The 19727-nt window shown below is 47.6% G+C and overlaps 1 protein-coding gene across 6 annotated transcripts in view; it reads right to left on the bottom strand.

Annotated features, from left to right (window-relative positions):
- Positions 1 to 19727, bottom strand: part of LOC119962943 (gamma-aminobutyric acid receptor subunit alpha-6-like) — a 114912-nt gene that overhangs the window by 36828 nt on the left and 58357 nt on the right. The window lies entirely within an intron of this gene.

The raw sequence follows: 19727 nt of genomic DNA, 5'->3' as shown, positions 1-19727 counted from the left end.
AATGGGAAAGGTAATAAAGAGGGAGCGTCAGCCGAACATCAATAGTAGGCACAATGCTAGAATCTATTATTAGGATAACAGGACACTTAGAAAATCATAATATGCTTAAGTAGAGTCAACCTGGGTTTATGAAAGGATATTTGACAAATCTATTAAGCATTTTTTTGAAGATGTAACTATAGTAACTGTGCTAAATACAGTAGGATAATGGGAAAGCAGTGGCTGTGGTACAGGAAGCATAGATTTAAGGTAAGGAGCAGGAGGTTTAGAGGGGAATGAGGCAAAACCTTTTCACCCAGCGGGTGGTGGGAGTCTGGAACTCACTGCCTGAAAAGGTGGTGGAGGCAGAGACCCTCATAACAGTTAAAAAGTATTTAGATGTGCATTTGCGATGCTAAAGCATACAAGGCTATGGTTCCAGTGCTGGAAAATGGTATTAGAATAGTTAGCTGGTTGTTTTTGATCGACGAACACACAATGGGCTGAAAGGCCTTTTCTGTTCTGTAGACTTCTATGGCTCGAGTGTATTTGAATTTTCAAAAGACATTCTATAAGGCTCCACATAAAAGGTTATTTAATCAAATTAGGACTCATGAGTTTGGGGTAATATGTTAGTTTAGGTTAAGGATTGATTAATGTGCAGAAAAATGAATTGACATTTTGGGTTGGTAGGCTGTAATTGTGGAGTATTGACATGATCAGTACTTGGGCATCAACTAGTTCCAATCTATATTAACTGTTTAAATGAAGGAACTGACTGTAAAATATTCACATTTATACTGAGTTTAAACCCTTCCACACAACATCAGTTAACCTGACGAAGAGAATATTGGTCCCTACTCTTCTCAGATGCAACCCATCTACCTTGAAGAGGTCATCCCTGCCATAGAACTGGTCCCAATTTCCCAGGATGGAGGCTTCCCTCTTGCACCATGTCTCTAGCCGTGGATTCATCTCCCATATCCTCCTACTTCTATTCTCACCAGTGAGTAGTATTGGAAGTAATCCAGATCTTTCCATCTTTGAGGTACTGCTTTTAACATCCTACCTATCTTCTAAAATCCTGACTTCAGGATCTCAATCCTTTTCCTTTCTATGCTGATGCTTCCACCATGCACCACGACTTCTGGCGTTTTCCATTCCACTGAAAGAATATTCTGAGTCCTCTCTGTAATGTCCCTTATCCTGACAGCAGGGAAGCAATATACCACACAGAACTATAAGACCATAAGAAACAGGAACAGGAGGAGGCCATTCAGACCTTCGGGCCTGCTCCACCATTTAATAAGATAATGAGTGATCAATCACTCACTAAGTTCACATTCCAGCCGTGTCTCCATCACCCTAAATTCCCCGGCTGATTTAAAAACCTATCGATATCAACCTCGGACTCGGCTTCCACAGCTCCCTGGAGTAAACAATTCCAAAGGTTCAACACTCTTTTGAGAGAAGATATTCTTCCTCAAATCCGTCTTAAATCAGCACCCCCTTATTCTATTCCCCATAACTGTGGAATCCCCAGTTACTGCTGTGTGCCTATACTCTGCTGTACCGACTGTGGAGTCCTTTGTTTCATGGTGCCAGGCTCAGTGATAAATACCATCGAGATGTTGTCACCTTTATTGATATTCAGTGTTGATAATTATTTTGAGAGTGCCGCACTCCTAAAGGATTCCTGCACTGCCAGTCTCTTCTGAATTACTATCAACTCATTGCCCCAAAACCTCCGAAAATCTATGACCCAACAGGTGTTCAGCCAGCTGTTCCTCAAGCTCAGAAACCCTCACCATGAGCTCAAGGCATGTCCTGCACATGTAACCCTCTAGGACGCAAGACGTATCCTAAAGTGCCCACATAGCACTAAAATTGCAGTCTCAGGTCGCAACAACAGATTGTAAATTAACCAGAAATTTGATTATTCACTGTACTGAACACAAAATTGCAAAATCAGAGAAGTTACACCGCCAAAGGAGGCCATTCGGCTCATTGTGTCTGCATCAGCTCTGCGCATGAGCATTGTGACTTAATGCCATCCCCTGCCTTTTCCCTCACCCCTGCACATCAAATAATCATCGATAGCTTTAAGTTCCTGGGAGGGGGTCACCATCACCAAGAGCCTCTCCTGGTCCACTCACATTGATGCAGCAGTCAAGAAAGCCCAACAACGTCTCTACTTCCTACGAAGCTAAAGAAATTCGGCATGTCTGCTTAGACTCTCACAAACCTCTACAGATATGCCATAGAGAGCATCCTATCCGGCTGCATTACAGCTTGGTATGGCAACTGCTCGGCTGAAGTAACTACAGAGTGTGGTGAACTCAGCCCAACGCATCACACAAGCTTGCCACCCTCACTTTGATTCTGTGAACACCTCCTGCTGCCTCAGGAAGGCAGACAGCATTGTTAGAGACCCCTCATACCCTGGCTTTGACCTCTTCTCAACCCTTCCATCAGGCAGAAGATACAGAAGTCTGAAGAACCGCACATCCAGACATAGGAACAGCTTCCTCCCCACAGCTAGTAGACTCCTCAACGACTCTCCCTCGGACTGATCTGTTCCCTGCAAGAACAGTATTCATAGAATCATAGAATTTACAGTGCAGAAGGAGGCTATTTGGCCATTCGTGTCTGCACTGACCCTTGGAAGGAGCACCCCATTTAAGCCACAGCTCCACCCTATCCCCGTAACCCATTAACCCCACCCAACCCAATTTATTTGGACACTAAGGGCAATTTAGCATGGCCAATCCACCTGATCTGCATATCTTTGGGTTGTGGGAGGAAGCCAGAGCCACCGGAGGGAACCCACACAGACACAGGGAGAACGTGCAGACTCCGCACAGACAGTGACCCAAGCCGAGAATCGAACCTGGGACCCTGGAGCTGTGAAGCAACTGTGCTAACCACTGCACTACCGTGCTGCCCATGATGTCCTATGCTGCTCTTGCTCATGTATTTGCTTTGTTTGGCACCCTGCTCCGTACGTAACCAATCACTGTTTGTCAATGTACCATTTGTCGATGTACTCTGTCTATTATTCTTATTTTGTCTACTATGTATGTACTGTGTACATTCCCTTGGCCGCAGAAAAGTACTTCAGTACATGTGACAATAAATCAAATCAAATCAAATGCCCTCTTGAATGCGTCAATTGAGCCTGCCAACATCACACTTCCAGGCAGTGCATTTCAAACCCAAACCACTCATGTGAAAAAGATTGTCCTCACATCTCATTTGTTTCTTTTGCAAATCAATTTCAATCTGTGCCCTCTCATTCTTGATCCTTTTGGCAGTGGAAACAGTTTCTCCCTGTCTACTCTGTCCCCTCATGATTTTGAACATCCCAATCAAATCTCATCTTAGCCTTCTTCTCCCCAAGAAGAACAGCCCCAGCCAGTCCAATCTATCTGCAATATTGAAATTTCTCATCCCTGAAACCATTTCTGTAAACCTCTTCTGTACTCTCTCTAATACGTTCACATCCTTCCCAGATTATTGTGCCCAAAACTGTACAGAATACTCCACCTGAGGCCGAAGTAATATCTTATATAGTTTCAGTATAACTTCCTTACTCTTGCTCTCTATGCCCCTATTTATAAAGCCCAGAATACTATATGCTTCATTAACTGCTCTCTCCACCTTTCCTGTCGCCTTCAATGATTGACGCACATAAACACCCAGGTCCCTCTGCTCCTACACCTCCTAAAGAATTTTACACACTTATTTTATGGGCAGCACAGTAGCACGCACAGTTGGTTCACGCTCCAGGGTCCCAGGTTCGATTCCCGGCTTGGGTCACTGTCTGTGCGGAGTCTGCACATTCTCCCCGTGCCTGCGTGGGTTTCCTCCGGGTGCTCCGGTTTCCTCCCACAGTCCAAAGATGTGCAGGTTAGGTGGATTGGCCATGCATAATTGCCCTTAGTGTCCAAAAAGAAGTTGGGTGGGGTTACTGGGTTAGGGGGATAGGGGGAGGTGTGGACTTGGGTAGGGTGCTCTTACAAAGGGCCGGTGCAGACTCTATGGGCCAAATGGCCTCCTTCTGCACTGTACATTCTGTGATAGTGCCTCTACATGTTCTTCTCCTCAATGTGCATCACTGCATTGAACTTCTTCTGCCAGGATTTATTTTAAAATTCTTTCATGGCATGTGGGAGTCGCAGGCTGTGCCAGCATTTATTGCCCATCCTAATTGCCCTTGAGGGGCAATTAAGAGTCAACCTCATTGCTGTGGGTCTGGAGTCACATGGAGGCTAGATCAGGTAAGAATGACAGATTTCCTTCCCAAAAGGACTTTTGTCAACCAGATTGGTTTTATGACATTCGACAATGGTTTCACTAGACTTTTGATTCCAGATTTATTTAATGTAATTAAAACTTCACCATCTGCAGTGACGGGATTTGAGCCTGTGTCCCCAGAGTATTACTTTAGGGTTCTTGTTTACTAGTCCAGTGACAATGCCACTACACCACTGCTTCCCCACGGATTACTAATATATACCATGAAAAGTAAGGGTCCGAGGAACTCCACGACACACCTTCCTCCAGCCTGAAAAATATCCATTGACCATTTGTCTCTTCTTCCATGACTTCCAAGATATCTAAGCAAACTCAGCAGATGGTTTTGTGGAGCACACTACCCCTCCCTCTGGCCCTCTCCCTCTCACTCATGTTATTTGTCAACTTTCTCTGCAAAAAGATTGGGCAGAGCGTCAGTGATTGTGGTGGTACTGCCTTAGGTTATGTGCCTGCAATAGCTGAATAGTTGAAGGAGTCTGGAGGCAGTGAGAGCTGGGTCTGCAGCTGGCTGTATTGGAGTCGTGTGTGGGTAAGGTGGGAGATGTGAGTATTAGATTTGAATCCTGAATTGCAGAGATTACCGCTATGTGAGTGATAGAAACGTTGTACATCGAGCAGAGTGAAGTGGGCAGTAGTACAAATATTTATTCTATGTGATTTAATACATTTTCGTGTATTATTAATATAAATACATCAGGCTACCATTCAAGGTATTTTTTTAATGCAAGGGATAAAAATAAGCTGTTCCATGCTAAAATACTGCCCACTTGTGCTGGTTCATGGAGATTTTAGATTTGTAATTTTACAAATGAGTTTGAGCGGAATTCTAAGTACTATTTTCTCCCAGATTCCAAATGCAGTCAAAACAAAAAAGCTACCCACGCTATACCTATGCGCACCACAAACTGCAACAACTTCATCTGCATTGCTACGATTTGCATATTACAATAAAATTCTCATTGCAAAATCCTCTCCACATGTTCTTCATATACATATGGCAGCAATTTAGGTCAACAACAAGTTGCAAATCTGTTGCAGTGTAGCAACCTGGAATTGGTTAGATGGGTTTTACATGTCCAAGTTATAGAATGAGAATATTCAAACAGTAATGAATAGTTATTTTATGATATGAAGGATCAAAATTGGCCAGTAAATGCGTCAAAATACACCGGCCATTCTGTGTATGCGCGGAAATACGCCAACCATTGCGGAAACTCGCACCGACCCTTCGGCGCCGGCTGGAGCTGCGGGAACCACACCAGCGTCAACCTAGCCCCCTAGAAAGTGGGCAATTCCCCACTTGCGGGGGCCATTGAATCCGAAGTGGTTGGTGCTGGTTTTCCCGCTGGCGTGGGGACATAGCCCTATTTTTATAGAATCCCACCCATGGCATCAAGCGTGAGCTGAAGGTGATGTTATCATGCACGCCTGTTCTCCTCCCCAGTCCCTTTTCTTCAAACAAACCTTCCCTTTTGGTTTGCATGCATTCAGATACAAAGGAGCCGCTGGTTGGGCAACTTCAGCAGGGACAGGAGGATGAGGAAGAACTACTCCATGGAACTGATGATACACTGCCACGTGATCTTACACTTGATCTTACATAAGCACATGATAATAATAATAATCTTTATTGTCACAAGTAGGCTTACATTAACACTGCAATGACGTTACTGTGAAAAGCCCCTAGTAGCCACATTCCGGGGCCTATTCGGGTACATAGAGCGAGAATTCAGAATGTCCAAATTACCTAGCAGCAATCTTTCAGGGCTTGAAGGAGGAAACCGGAGCAACCGGAGCAACCCCATGCAGACACGGGGAGAACATGCCGACTCCGCACAGGCAGCGAACCAAGCCTGGAATCGAATATGGGACCTTGGGGCTATGAAGCAACAGTGCTAACCACTGTGCTACTGGGCCACCCAATAACATACCTGCACTGCTAGGCCTGAGAAATTGCCTGTTTTTGGATTGACCAGCAGTCTTTGGTGGTTAGACCTCCACCATTAAGCAGCCTGATTGTAATTGAATTTCATCAGGGCTTTTGAAAATGGCCAAGGCTGGTTTCCCTGGCTTGCTGGCTGGTGGATACTACCACTACCATTCAATTCAACCCCTTGCATTGCCAGGTTTGATCCAAGTGACAAACTCTAAAGTTTACTTGTTCTATTATGCCACAGCATCACTTAATATCTTGATCTGTGGTCAAATCCACAATTGGCCATTTGGTGTAAAATGACCACAGCACTGTGCAATTGAGCAGTCAGGCTCTTGTTCTTTACCTCATAGTAGAAACTGTTTTTATCCCTGGCCAGTATGTATTTAGATACAAACATAATTGAACTATACTTCATCGTCTTTAGTTGAAAGAGGCAACTCGATTAATTATCTGTATTTTCTGAATTGTTTCTCTGCAGTTAGAACCACAGAACCACAGAATTTCGACAGCGCAGAAGGGGGCTATTTGGCCCAACGAGTCTGCACCGACCCTCTGAAAGAGCACCCTGCCCAGGCCCACACCTCTGCCTTAGCCCTGTAACCCCATAATCCCATCGAACCTGCACACCTTTGGACACAAAGAGGCAATTTAGCATGGCCAATCCACCTAACCCGCACATCTTTGGACGTGGGACGAAACCAGAGTACCCGCAGGAAACACACCTGACACAGGGAGAAAGTGCAAACTCCACACACAGTCACTCAAGGCCAGGATTGAACCCGGGTCCCTGGAGGCATGAGACAGCACTGCTAACTACTGTGTCACTTGAGGGATGTTCATGCAGGTAAACATGATGTGGAGATGCCGGCGTTGGACTGCAGGTAAAGGCACACCCTCCATTGTCAGTATTTATTAGGATGCAGGTAAAAGCTATTCGTGCTCCTCTCTAAACAAAATGGCCAACCAGATGCTAAAGTTAAAGAGTTTTCTCTCAATAAAACATGAGTTTATAATGCCCATACTCATTTTGCATAGATGTGTTACAGCCAACAGACACAGGAGACTTTGTATTGTAATAATCTGGTTCAGAGTTGGAGCCAGAGATGCAATGTCACTGTCTAACCTGTTGCACCACCTTATGCCTTTCTACAAATTCTGTAAACCCATCAATGCCTGGGGCATTCCTGCAGACGGTTGTCACATTAATTCATCAAAGAATGAAGTATCACAAAGCTCACTATCCTATTCTATTCAAATTGATTTTGTTGGCCTAAAGGGCAATTGTGGAATTATAACCTTAAACATTTACTTGGAAAAATAAATATATTCAGTTTCTCAATTGGAGCAAAGTGTTGAATTTTTTTTCATCTATAGTTGGTACAAAGGGAAGTGAAAAGTTGGACATAAGAAATTCATCATGTTGGTTAGATAGGCCATCCATTAAATACCAACAGAAATATCGCAAAAAGAGAGGAAGCTGAAGCGTAAATTAGATAACTTTCTTCCATGTCCTGTATTTCTAATACATGGGTTCAACAAATAATAGGGCAGGATTCTCCATCCCCAGGATGTGCAGAATGAATTTCCCGATAGGACAGAGAATTGGGCATGGAGCAAAATCAGGATGGATTGCCATGCTCCGAACCCCACTGGCGGCGTGAACGAGTTCCACGCCGCAAGCCAGCGGAGTATGGAAATAAATGCAAATGGTTCGTAATGACCAATTTGCATCTGTTTCGCGGGCCCAGCACCCTATGCTCGCTCCCCCCTGTGGTGAATGTGTAACCACTATAATTCACACTGTACATTACTGTGTCCCTGTGAGCTCCATCTGTGAGCCGTTGCGCGGCTCTGCCCACAGGGGGAGATGAGGAGCATGTACAGGGCTCCGCCCTCGGCTCCACCCCCTTCAGGAAGTATAAGTGCTGCGGTCCTGCGAGTCCTTCAGTTCAGCATAGTCGAAGGCAGGCTCAGTTGTAAGCCGATTAAAGCCACAGTTTACTCCAACTCGTGTCTCTGAATGAATTGATGGTCGCATCAATTTAATCGGCTTTAAAACTACTATGGAATCAGTCCTCAAACCTGACCAACTGGAACTCGACCCACAGGCCGCAGAAGCAAAGGAAAATTTTTTTGCATTGGCTTCAGTGCTTCAAGGCCTACCTGGCTGCGTCGACTACCTCCGCTGTTACAGAAGAACAGAAACTATCATTAAACACTCTGTTGAAAATATATTTAACTTGTCATACACCATTACATTACTACACGTGAAGTTGTAAATATCTCTGGAACTCACCAGCAAAATGATTCCCAACTACAGACAAGACTTCTCCATGGTTTACAATCCTCTGAGGTGCCGTGGACCGCATTTTCTACAAAAATGGGCCCAATTCCATGGAAATAGTGGGCTCTTTAAAAATGTCCACCCCATAATAAAGTAGGCAAGGGCAGGATTCCTATGTGTGTGTTCACTGCCTGCACCTTTATCCCAAATGCATAAAAAATCCTCATTGCTTTTTTAATGGTATTTTAATTCTGGACCCATACATAAACAAAGCAATATTCCAATACAACAGCCTAAGAAACTGATTTAAAAGCTGTTGTGAACACTCTCCGAAAATACATGCTAGCTGTAAGATTAATAGACCTTCGACAAGGACATTTGTTCCTCAGATATAAACACTGCTATGTAACCTCTGCTATTTCTTTCCTGCTTTCCTGGATCCGAAGATCAATCTCTCCCTCTATCTCCCTCTCTTGCGTTCTTGAACTCTCTCTCATTTTATTTCTTCCCATGTATAGAAGATATGTAAATATATACTTCTATCACGTGCATTGGTATATAACTGTAAAATGTAGACTGCTTGGTTTGATGTTACTGCCTGAAACAAATTAATTTGATTTAATTGGTGCAAGTAACTTAAGCTTTGCTCAATTGTATGCAGTAAGGAACCTGGTGAACCAGGTCTTGGAATGATTTCTCCAATGTAATTCTGCTACTTAGCTATTGTGCTGCCTGGCAGCTATTAACTGTATTCAAGTAAACCGATTTAGTTCTAGTGAATCATGCTCGGAACTCCACTGAACTTGGGGCTTCAATATTGCCCTTAGGGTGTACCCTAAAAGAATTGGGATGAGAGTCCCTTGGTACAGTTAAATACATACGATGGAAGGGGCTGGTTTAGCATAGTGGGCTAAGTAGCTGGCTTGTAAATGCAGCACAATGCCAGCAGCGCAGGTTCAATTCGCGTACCGGCCTCCCCGAACAGGTGCTAGAATGTGGCGACTAGGGGCATTTCACAGTAACTTCACTGAAGTCTACTTGGAGCGGTAAGCAATTAATAAGGAATTAAGTTTAATTTTAAATTGCTATTTATTCTCTAAACAATCAGAAATATATGATGGTCTGAAGTCTGTGCTTTCAGATAACCATAAAACAATATTTATCTTTTCTGTAGTCAGGAAATATAAGCCACAATTAACAATGGATGAGTACCTAAAGGTAAAAGATGAACTATAAGTTATTTGGATTAATGGTCATGTACTTTTTACTATTGGTCTGCTGAGATGAAGAGGAATTTCTTCACTCAGAAGATGGTGAATCTTTGGAATTCTCTATCCTAGAGGCCCGTGGAAGCTCAATCAATGCGCATGTTTAATACAGAAATCAATAGATTTTTGGACACTAATGACTTCAAGGGTTATGGGGATAGTGTGAGAAAGTGGTGTTGAGGTAGATGATCAGCCATGATATAATTCAATGGCGGAGCAGACTCGATGGGCTGAATGACCTACTCCTGTTCCTATGTTTCTATTTTTCTGTGAACATGTGCAAATGTGACAAGAGTTCTGGAAAACACCACCAATCAGCAAGAATACAATAATCTATCTTTCCTCAAGAGCTCTGCGCTATGTGTTTCCTGCTGAGTTTCAAGAACAAGACAATCAGAATTTTCAGAAGTACAACATTCTCAATCGCCATATTGCTCAGAGTAAACAGCCTTGTTTCATCTCCATGACAGTGGTAACTGTATCCTGCCAGATAACAATTCAATCTTTTTCTCCTATATATTGCAGCACGGTAGCATGGTGGTTAGCATAAATGCTTCACAGCTCCGGGGTCCCAGGTTCCATTCCCGGCTGGGTCACTGTCTGTGTGGAGTCTGCATGTCCTCCCCGTGTGTGCGTGGGTTTCCTCCGGGTGCTCCGGTTTCCTCCCACAGTCCAAAGATGTGCGGGTTAGGTGGATTGGCCATGCTAAATTGCCCGTAGTGTCCTAAAAAGTAAGGTTAATGGGGGGGGGGGGGGGGTTGTTGGGTTACGGGTATAGGGTGGATACGTGGGTTTGAGTAGGGTGATCATTGCTCGGCACAACATCGAGGGCCGAAGGGCCTGTTCTGTGCTGTACTGTTCTATGTTCTATCACCAGCACTCTTTCAATAAACATAATCAACATATGGGGCAGGATTCTCCCCAACCCGACAGGGTGGGCCGTACCGGCGCCGAGGAGTGGCGTTAACCACTCCGGCGTTGGGACGCCCGGAAAGTGCGGAATCCTGCGCACCTTCAGGGGCTAGGCAGGTGCCAGCAGGGTTGGTGCCGCGCCAGCCGGTGCAGAAGGGCTTGGCGCCACGCCAACCGGCACCGAAGGGCCTCCGCCCGCCGGCACGAGTTGACGCATGTGCAGGAGCACCAGCATGTGCTGGCGTCATCCTAGCGCATGTTCAGGGAGTTCTTCTCCGCGCCAGCCATGGCGGTGGTTGACTGCAGCCGGTGCAGAGGGAATGAGTGCCCCCGTCGGCACAGGCCCACCTGCGGATCAGTGGGCCCCAATCGCGGGCCAGGCCACCATGGGGGCACCCCCCGGGGCCAGATCCCCCCTCTCCCCCCCCCCCCCCCCCCTCGAGGACTCCGCAGGTCAGCCACAGAGCCAGGTCCTGCCGGTACGGACCTGGTTTGATTTACGCCGGCGGGACAGCGGGTCGATCGAGGGCCCTGTTCGTCCTCTGCGATCGTCGTAGCTTCGGCGGTGATGCAGGCGCCGGCTCGGGCATCCGTGGCTCCAGGAGCATGGCTTTGGCTTCTTCGGCAGCTTCATCACCCCTGGATGGGACCGGTGGGAGGACCGATCCACCTGGGAAGGGGGCGGCTGTGGGGTGCGCCGGTGGGAGGGAGGGGTGGTGGTGGGGGTGGGGATCCAGCGGGCGCCAGGTCCCGAAGGGAGACCGTATCCTGTTGGCTGTCGAGGTAGGCGTATTGAGAGTTAGCGTGAAGGAGATGGACCCTCTCGACCAATGGGTCCGATGCGTGTGCCCGCACGTGTTTGCGGAGCAGGATGGGTCCAGGAGCTGCCAGCCAAGTCGGGAGCGAGGTCCCGGAGGAGGACTTCCTCGGGAAGACAAGGAGACGTTCGTGAGGTGTTTGGTTGGTTGTGGTACACAGCAGTGATTAGATGGAGTGGAGAGCATCAGGAAGGACCTCCTGCCAGCGGGAGACTGGGAGATTCCTGAACCATAGGGCCAGTAGGACGGACTTCCAGACCGTTCCGATCTCCCTCTCCATCTGTCCGTAACTGGGGTTGTAACTGGTTGTCGTGCTCGAGGCAATGCCCTTGCTGAGCAGGAATTGACGCAGTTCGTCGCTCATAAAGGAGGACCCCCTATTGCTGTGTATGTAGGCGGGGTAACCGAACAGTGTAAAGATACTGTGGAGGGCTTTTATGACGGTGGCTGCGGTCATGTAGGGGCAGGGGATGGTGAATGGGAACCGGGGGTACTCGTCAATCATGTTCAGGAAGTACGTGTTGCGGTCGGTGGAGTGAAGGGGCCCTTTGAAGTCCACACTGAGGCATTCAAAGGTACGGGAAGCCTTTATCAGGTGCACTTTCTCTGGCCTGTAGAAGTGCGGCTTGCATTCCGCGCAGATTTGGCAGTTGCTGGTGGCGGTCCTGACCTCCTCGATGGAATAGGGCAGGTTGCAGGGCTTGATGAAACGGAAGAATCGAGTGACAGAGGTCCTCGTGGAGGGTCCGGAGTCGGTCCACTTGTGCGTTGGCACGTGTGCCGTGGGATAGGGCATCAGGAGGCTCGCTTAGCTTCCCGGGACAATACAAGATCTCATAGTTGTAGGTGGAGAGCTCGATCCTCCACCCTAAGGTCTTATCGTTCTTTATCTTGCCCTGCTGTGCATTATAGAACATGAAAGCGACCGACCATTGGTCAGTGAGGAGAGTGAATCTCCTGCTGGCTAGGTAATGCCTCCAGTGCCGCACAGCTTCTACTATGGCTTGGGCCTCCTTTTCAACTGAGGAATGGCGGATTTATGAAGCGTGGAGGGTTCGTGAGAAGAAGGCTACGAGTCTTCCCGCTTGGTTGAGGGTGGTAGCCAGAGCTACGTCGGACGCGTCGCTCTCGACTTGGAAGGGAAGGGATTCATGGATTGCGTGCATCGTAGCCTTTCCAATGTCCGCTTTGATGCGGCTGAAGGCCTGGCGGGCCTCTGCCGACAGGGGGAAAACTGTGGATTGGATTAGTGGGCGGGCCTTGTCCGCATAATTGGGGACCCACTGGGCATAATATGAAAAAAATCCCAGGCAGCGTTTCAGGGCCTTGGAGAAGTGGGGGAGGGGGAACTCCATAAGGGGGCGCATGCATTCGGGATCTGGGCCTATAACTCCATCATGCACTACGTAGCCGAGGATGGCTAGACGGTCGGTGCTGAACACGCATTTGTCCTTGTTGTAAGTTAGGTTAAGGATGTTTGCGGTATGGAGGAATTTATGGAGGTTGGTGTTGTGGTCCTGCTCGTCGTGGCCGCAGATGGTGACGTTATCGAAGTACGGAAAAGTGGCCCGCAAGCCGCACCGGTCAACCATTCGGTCCATCTCCCGTTAGAAGACCGAGACTCCATTTGTGACACCAAAGGGAACCCTTAGGAAGTGGTAGAGCCGCCCATCTGCTTCGAATGCAGTGTATTTACGGTCGCTAGGGCGGATGGGGAGCTGATGGTAGGCAGACTTGAGATCCACTGTGGAAAAGACCTTGTATTGTGCAATCTGATTGACCAGATCAGATATGCAGGGGAGAGGGTACGCGTCGAGCTGCGTATACCTGTTGATGGTCTGACTATAATCGATGACCATCCTATGCTTCTCCCCGGTCTTTACAACCACTACTTGAGCTCCCCAGGGGCTGTTGCTAGCCTTGATAATGTCTTCCTTCAGTAACCGCTGGACCTCAGACCTGATGAAGGTCCTGTCCTGGGCACTGTACCGTCTGCTCCTGGTGGCGATGGGTTTGCAATCCGGGGTGAGGTTCGCAAAAAGGGAAGGCGGATCGAACCTTTAGGTTCGCGAGGCTGCAGATAGTTAGGGGGGTATAGGGCCGCCGAATTTAAAAGTTAAACTTTTACATTGGAAGTCTAACCCTAGGAGCGTGGTCGCGCAGAGGTGAGGGAGGACGTAGAGGCTGAAATTTTTTAATTTGCTTCCCTGGACAGTGAGGTTCGCGACACAGAACCCTTTGATCTCCACTGAATGAGACCCAGAGGCCAGGGAGAATCTTTGATTAACTGTGTGGATGGGAAGAGAACAGCGCCTTACCGTGTTGGGGTGTTTGAAGCTCTCTGTGCTCCCGGAGTCGATTAGGCAGGATGACTTATGCCCATTGATGAGCACGGTCGTCGTCCCAGTCATGAGCGTTCGGGGCCGAGACTGGTCCAGGGTCACCGAGGCAAGTCGTGGCAAAAACTGGAAATTTTCTTCGGGCAATGAGTGGTCATCCGAATCGTGGTCCTGAGACTCCAGCCAAAATGGTGCTGCCCACTGGTCGCACATTGCTGGGGGTGTGCAAGATGTCCATCCGTCGCACGTGGTCCCTGGGGAGCAAGATGGCGGCGTCCGGGGCCCACACATGGCTCTGGGAATGGAAGATGGCGGCGCCCGCTAGCCGCACATGGCTTGTAAAGAAGAAAGAAAGAAAACTGCTTATTGTCACGAGTAGGCTTCAAATGAAGTTACTGTGAAAAGCCCCTAGTCGCCACATTCCGGCGCCTGTCCGGGGAGGCTGGTAGAAGGTTGGGGTGGCAGTCCCGTTTCGTCCCCGGAGGCAGCGGCGACCGCCCGGGCCTGGCATACCGCCACAAAATGGCCCTTTTTGCCGCACCCTTTGCAGGTGGAGGAGCGGGCCGGGCAGAGCCACCGGGGGTGATTGGCTTGCCCGCAAATATAGCAGCAGAGTCCCTCGCGATTGCCTGGTAGTCATGCCACGGAGTCGGCCACGGGGGCGTTCCACACTGCCCAAGGGGCTGCCGCGCGGTCGGGGACGTACGCACGGGCGTTTCGGGAGGCTACATCCAGGGAGTTAGCAAGGGCCCGTGCCTCCTTGAAGCCTAGTGTCTCTTTTTCTAGCAGCCGCTGACGGATTTGGGAGGACAGCATACCTGCAACGAATGTGTCCTGGATCAAATGTTCTGTGTGGTCGCTGGCTGAATCTTGTGGGCAGTCACAGTTCCTACCTCACACCAGGAGCACACGGTAGAAGTCCTCCAGCGATTCCCCGGCGATTTGCCGCCTCGTCGCTGGCAGATGTCGGGCGTAGACCTGGTTTACTGGGCGAATGTAGTGTCCTTTCAACTGGGCCATCGCGGCCTCAAAATTGTCCGCATCCTCGATGAGGGTGTAGATCTCTGGGCTCACCCTCGAGTGAGGAACTTGCATCTTCTGGTCCTCCGTGGGTGTAGCTGTGGCCCCTGAGTTACCCGTTGAAGGTCGCCAGCCAGTGTCTGAAGGTTGCTGCTTCATTTGCCGCGTGGGGGCTGAGTTGCAGACCCTCCAGCTTTATTCAGAGCTCCATTCTTTAAAATCTAGTACAATACATTGATGCTCGATCAATGACTCCAGAAGCGAGATTGGATGACAATTGAAGGCTTTATTGTACTAGATGTTTCCCCCACCAGCGCAGGTACAGAATGCAGCTGCTGGGGAGACACAGAACCAGCAGGCAAGCTTCACCAATGATACAGCAGTCTCAGGTACCTCCGACACCAATGGTCTTACAGCATTGTCCAGGGTACGGTAATACCCCTAATACCGACTACCACACAACTGCATTAATCTTACGTTCCTAGCACAGAAAGGTCTAACCACAATCAACTTGTGGGCTGACAGCTCAGCTACATTTCTCCAATGCTACACACAGTGGGCTCGCCTCACAAATTCCACCAGCTGGTAAACTTTGTTTTTCACTGAATCCGTGAATTAGAGATTTTCTGCCGCTTGAAACACAGGACTGCAAAACCTATCACTCGTCCAGCCAACCTTTTCAGCTGTTCTGTTTAATGTAGATCAGTTGTGGCTATCAAGCCAAGGAATACAATGTTTGCAAGTGAACAGTTTTAAACAACATCATGATCAATATTTCTTGACAGTACTATTGATTTGGTCTGCTCACTGTAGCTTTTACCAAAACGATTTCTCAGTGACAGACACCTTTTTTTCGGCATTACTTTTACTCTGAACCTCATCGGGAGATGCAAAACTGAAAATCACTTCCATTTGTACTAAAAACAGGAGATATCTATGGCCCATCTGGCTTCCAAATGCATGATAACCATGATGGAACCATCAATTCACCAGACACGTGTTTCCGATTTGAATCTAGGCTTTAATCGACTTACTTCAGAGCCAGCCTGTTACCCGTTGATGAACTCTTAGTGAACTCAGGCTGACTCTGGACAAGGGTATTTATACAGCAGCACTAGGGGGAGGAGTCGGGGCAGAGCCAAGGGTGGAGCCCAGTACAAGTTCCTGAGTACTCCTGGAGCTACTCCCCCTAGTGGTAGGATAGCGCTACTGCGCTACAAAGACAGTGTGAATTATCATATATATATATATATATATTACATTCACCACAAACCAACAACACTTTCACCTGAGAATATTCAAACTATGTGTTGTTTGTTCGCATTTCACCAGAGCAATCTGCAATTTTCACCAGGATTGGAGGTTGTCAGTGTCAAACAATCAGATCAGGTGAAACTGGAAGCTGTCAGAACCAATCAGATTGGTTGAAGTGAAATACTGGAAACTGACAAAAACAAATCGATCAGTTGAAAGTGCAAATTGATGTTGTCAGAAGCAATCAATCAGACATTTACTTTCTCCCACTTTTGGTTGCACACAAACTTGAGGAAGAATAGTTTCAGGATGACTTCTGAAAAGGTATCATTACCCATGCATGTAATTTGTTTACGACAAATGACCTTATGATTTTCAACTTTTATAAACTTCTCATTTTTAGCAAAGGAACATTCTGCAGCATGCCTGGCAGGTGTCTGAGTGAAGTTTATTTCTTCAGGTTGCAAAATGTTTCCAGCGTGATATCATTGACACATTAAATTTCACTGACTTTCATTGATAGGGTTTAGAAACAATTTGGGGCAATCGAATGGCCACGCTGCACTGGAAAAGCAGCTAGCCGTGGTGCAGCGTGGCCACAAAAAGCTGGGAGACTCCACTCGCGCGGATTTACCCAGCTCACAATGCGATCTTGCGAGATGTTGTGATGTAAATCCCGCCATTGTGGGTGGGATCACTTTTTGGCAAATCTGCATATGAGAGTGAGACAGCTAGTCTCACTCCAAAGTGCATTTCCCGAGGTACCCTGAGACTTTGGGATTCATCCTCTTTGCGTCAGATACCTGGGCGAGTGCCGTTAAGCACTGGTCCTCACAAACATGGACCAGACAGAATGGCACTCATGAGGGTCTCCCAGGGGATTGAAGGCCTATAGCTGCATGCACTTTGGGCATGGTAGTGCCCTGGCTGCTGGTGCCACTTGAGAACCCCGGAAGTGCCACCTAGGTGCTGGTATGGCACAGCCAAGGTGCCCATGTGCGATTGGGCTGGGAGTGCCCTGTGTGGGTGTTCAGCGGGGGTTGTGGTCAGGGCCCTCGCATAGTGGGTTCAGGCTGGGGTGTTATTTTCAAATGGCATCCCGATCTTTTGCTATACTTGGGGGAGTTCCAGCGAGCGGAACTCCCAGTGCACAAAACGGGGCAATGTTTGGCCATGGCTGCGCATTTCCCCGTTCAGGCCCCTTATGTAACGTGAGTCATGTTGAATAGCATGTATTTCTCGGCACTGCGAGGAACTGCTGGTAAACACATGGCTAAAGGCGCTTGCGAGGGACGTTTAGTTCCCTTTTAGGAGAATTGTGCCCGACGATTTTACTTTATTTTGGAGATTACATTGAGCTTTCCTTAATTAGCAAGGTTTCAGCATCCACAGTGATATGTTGTGCAGGCCAACATATTGTTTGTCTATGTGCCTGATCATGATCATAGAACATACAGTGCAGAAGGAGGCCATTTGGCCCATCGAGTCTGCACCGACCCACTTAAGCCCTCACTTCCACCCTATCCCTGTAACCCAATAACTCCTCCTTTCCTTTTTGGACACGAAGGGCGATTTAGCATGGCCAATCCACCTAACATGCACGTCTTTGAACTGTGGGAGGAAACCGGAGCACCCGGAGGAAACCCACACAGACACGGGGAGAACGTGCAAACTCCACACAGTGACCCAGCGGGGAATCGAACCTGGGACCCTGGCGCTGTGAACTGTGCTGCAGTTCTATTTTCAGTCTGTTCATGTGTGCATGTTAAATATCCAGGAATGTTCAATAAGGTGCAGTAATTGAAAGAGAGCCCACACTACCTGTGGTCAACACTGGTTCAAAGGTTTAATTTTGGTGACATTGGCTTATTCCTTATCCCTTCTCAAATTATAGAAATTAAACTAGTTAGGTCAGTGTGCCCCAAATTCAAGTAAACACTATCTGCCCCTGTGTTACAATGGAATCAGGATCAAAGGCATGATAAATGGAGTCACCGGTTCTGTGATTGTAGAATACTTTACAGGGGTTAGTGTATGCATGTGTTGGTAAACACAAAATAATATAAACAACCTGGGTTAGGTTCTCAATGAAAGGAGCTGAACATTTTCAGCCTGTCCCGAAATCCCAATAATTACTTTTATTTCATTCTTAACACGTTGGTAACCCCTCATGCATAGTCACTTATAATTTGAAAGTAAGAATTCAAATGAAGTACATCAACAAAGTCAATGATTTTGGTGTGGGATATGACCCTAGCCACTGCCAGAAAAAAAATATTATAGCCTGAAGTTTCCATTAAGTTTTTGCTCGGGTTTTTTGGGCACAATTCAACAGAAATTGACACAACCGACACAAAGGATTGAAGAATTTTACCCGACATTGCATTCGTTACCAGTCTATTTAAAAGTAGGGCCCCAGCAACAAGGTTTTTATAAATTTAGAGTACCCAAGTCAGTTTTTTTCTAATTAAGGAGCAACTTAGCGTGGCCAATCCACCTAGCCTGCACATCTTTGTGTTGTGGGGGCTAAACCCACGCAAACACGGGGAGAATGTGCAAACTCTGCACGGTCAGTGGCCCAGAGCCAGGAGTGAACTGGGGACCTCGGCGCCGTGAGGCAGCAGGGCTAACCCACTGCGCCACCGTGCTGCCCAACAGCAACAAAGTTGACCATATCCCCAAAATAAATTAATCATCAATGGGAGTTTCCGGCACTTTTGTGTTTGAGGATGTCATGAAAAATTAAGGTTTGTCTTTTGGGTGCATTTGAAAAGCTTTTTTAATATAATTACATTTTAATTTACTAAGAAATGGACCACTGTGCCCCAGTGTGGCCTTGACGGACTGTTTCTTGCTGAGGCGCAGAAAATGAAGCAGAGTTATCTTCAAGTTAGGAACTTTGCGAGAAAGGTCTGGAGGAGGTTCCCTAGGTTGCCAGGAAACACCCTGCTGGAGTGACTGCTGCTTCCGGATGTGGAAGGGGAGAGAAGAATTGGGGATATATACAATTGGCTGGGGGGAGCAGGGAGGTGGGCGGGTGGCCCAGTATAACTAGGAAATTGTTCTTTATTATAATCTTTATTAGTGTCAGAAGTAGGTGATGCACCATCAATTGGACTCGAGTCGTGAAGAAGTTCCAAATATCAAGCTTTAATGAACTAGTTGTGTGCCCGGCAGTCGACTTACAGAGAAAGGCCGACTGCCGGCTGCTACGGGTTCTTATACCCCGCCTCGTAGGAGGGGCTACTGGCCTCTCGGCCAATCAGCGAGCAGTCACATGACTGACCTCAGCCAATTGGCAGAGAGACACATGACCTGCCTGAGCCAATGGGCAGCGAGTCCTCTGCACCAATGGCAGCACTACTCTGAGGTACCGTAAACCTCCTAGTCATACCACCACTGTAGGCTTACATTAACACTGCAATGAAGTTACTGTGAAAATCCCCTAGTCGCCACACTCTGGCGCCTGTGCGGGTACAACACAGAGGGAGAATTCAGAATGCCCAATCCACCTAACAAGCACGTCTTTTGGAACTTGTGGGAAGAAACCGGAGCACCTGAAACCCCACGCAGACACAGGTAGAACATGCAGACTACGCA

The sequence above is a fragment of the Scyliorhinus canicula genome, chromosome 3 (assembly GCF_902713615.1).
Source record: "Scyliorhinus canicula chromosome 3, sScyCan1.1, whole genome shotgun sequence".
In the NCBI taxonomy this organism is placed as follows: Eukaryota; Metazoa; Chordata; class Chondrichthyes; order Carcharhiniformes; family Scyliorhinidae; genus Scyliorhinus; species Scyliorhinus canicula.
Note: the sequence above shows the minus strand (reverse complement) of the source record. Positions and strands in the feature narration are given on the sequence as shown.